The 2,500-nt window shown below is 43.3% G+C and overlaps 1 long non-coding RNA gene across 1 annotated transcript in view; it reads right to left on the bottom strand.

Moving 5' to 3' along the window:
* Positions 1–1,646: 1,646 nt before the first annotated feature.
* LOC145651819 (uncharacterized) overlaps positions 1,647–2,500 on the bottom strand; it is an 18,457-nt gene continuing 17,603 nt past the window's right edge. The window contains exon 4 of the long non-coding RNA XR_014117871.1: positions 1,647–2,366. This is a non-coding gene — a long non-coding RNA (uncharacterized LOC145651819). The remainder of the gene's footprint in view (positions 2,367–2,500) is intronic.

Here is a 2,500-nt window from a genome sequence, read left to right as displayed (position 1 = left end):
GAGTGAAGATCATGGCTAAGTAGATTGACAAGACCAAGGGACATACCTTGTGCCAGGAAAGTAAACAGGATGTTCTCCCACGAGTCATCCAAAAACCAAGTGTACAAAGTGTAACAGCAAGAGAACAAGGCTGTACAATACTGAATAAGCATATGGAGAAGGAGGTATCACACAACAAATATGCGCAGTGCTTATTGAATCTGAGAGCAGACTACAGCAACCTCCCTGAACAGGATCCATTAACCATCGTGCTGACAGATGTCGTTGTCCAAGAAGACTGGCTGAAGAAGCTAACTGCACTCCATGCAGCAAGGAGCTAACTGCACTCTATTAATACCTGGCAACACAAATTAACTAGCTGCTAATAGAGGGGACCTGTTAACTGAAAGCCCAGGCTATCAACACATCTACGCTCTACAAGTCGTCAGATACCTGATGGCATAATAAGTTTGACAAAGGAGGAGATAGAAGTCACAGACATCGAGACAAGAAACTCTTCACAATGCACAGAGGGTTTAATTCCAACTCCAAGACTCTGAGATAGTACACTAAGTGGAAGCAGGTGGGCCAATGACTAGGGAGCATCGGAGCCACTACCTACGATCTGCACGTTATGTACCAAATAATGGAAATAATGGAAGTGGCTAATATGGAGAAATCCTACCAAAGGCTGGAAAAGGCTGTGTTGAAAGACAGCACAGAGGCACGAATTGCGGCAGCACAGGAACAAGCTCTGAATACGAGATCAGTAGCAGCTGGGATCTACCACACCAGACAGGACCCCAGATGCAGGTTGTGCAAAGATGCCCTAAGACAATTCAGCACATAATACCGGACACAAGACGCAGGCAGGCAGAGCGTAAATGGAAGGCCATAACCAAGTGGCTGGCATAGTATACAGCAACATCTGTGCTGAGTACAGGCTGGAAGTTCCAAGGTTAAAGTCGAATACACCCTCAAAGGATGTGCAGAATGATTAAGGTTGGTAACAATTTTGTCAGTTTCTTTATGTGAGACTTCCAGATACACACTGAAAAAAATGGTAATCACTAACCAACCGGACAGAGTAGCGACGGACAAAGAGCAGAAGTGAGAGATGTTGTGGTCCCAAGCGATAGCAACATCAAGGACAAGGAACACGGCAAGCTGGAGAAACACCAATGGCCGTGAGGAGAGCTGGAAAAGATGTGGAAGGTGAAGGCACCAGTGGCTCCGTGGTACTCGGAGTACTGGGAGCAGTGACCCCCAAACTGGGAGAATGCCCCCAGCAGATCCCAGGAACAACATTGGAGATCTTCATCCAGAAGAGTGCCGTCCTGGGAGCAGCTAAGATACTAAGCAGGACCCTCAATCTCCCAGGCCTCTGGTAGAAGGAAAGACAGCCTGGGGTAGGGCAAGTGGGGTATTTTAAACTTAATAAAACGTATTCCTGAAAACATACAGTCTGGTATGTTTTAGAGTTTTAAGGCTCTCCATGACAGAGACAGATTTTTTAAAAGTCACAAATGATTTGTCATTTACTGTTGATTAACAATGCCATCTTAATGCTGTTAGACCTGCTAGACCTTACAGAAGTATTTGACATAGTAGATTATGGTATCCTCATTGTGCATATCCTTCTGCATATGTCTGGTTTACTGAGAACAGTTTCATATCATACCTTCATCACAGGACCTGTTCAACTACTTTTCATATGTTGACACTGATAGCTGTGGGGCTTCTCAAGGATCAACGTTGCGTCCGTCCTGTTCTTGTTATATAAGTTCTCTGTCATATTTGCAGAAAACATCTCATTTCATTGTTACAGCTTTATTTTCCTCTAAAGTGATTTATATCCATTAAGGTGTCTCACTGAATGCACAGATGATATCAAGACCTGGGTGGAAAGCCATTTTAATTAAACACAAGTAAAAGTAACATAATTCTTTTTGATTCCCCTAAAGTGACTAGAAATCTGGTCAGATTTTCTAAGATGACTCCCAAAGTATGCCCAAATAAATGTCAATAAACTAGGTGTTATTTTTGACTGAGACCTAAGATTTGGTAAACAAATCAACTTTGTAAAAATCTGTAAAAACTGTTAAGTACATCGCAGCTCAATAGTCGATATCTAAACATCTCAGTTCAATTACTCTAATTCCTTTTTCAGTGGTGTATCTACTCACTGGCAAAGGAGAAGGGACCATAACAGCCCTACTTTAACACCACTTCATTGACTTCCACACTCTCATCTCCCACCCCTTCTGCAGCCCAGGTACAGCAGGCTGCTCCACGCTCTCGTCTCAGGCTGAATGGGGAGCGCTCCCTTGGAGGTGCTGCACTGAAGCTGTAAGCCTGCTGCTCACTGGCTTCCTCCATCACGTTCTCTAAAACATAAAACAAACGTACTTCAGCATTTTACCATTACAGACAATCAGGCATGTGTTTGTGTTTATCCTGATGTTATTTATTTCCTTCCGTTCTTAACTATGTACAACACGTCAGTTGCATTTTGTTGTTA

This window comes from Electrophorus electricus, chromosome 17 (genome assembly GCF_041902795.1).
Source record: "Electrophorus electricus isolate QZ-2024a chromosome 17, ASM4190279v1, whole genome shotgun sequence".
NCBI lineage: Eukaryota > Metazoa > Chordata > Actinopteri > Gymnotiformes > Gymnotidae > Electrophorus > Electrophorus electricus.
The sequence above is the reverse complement of the archived record's forward strand: the minus strand, read 5'-3'. Positions and strand labels throughout refer to the sequence as shown.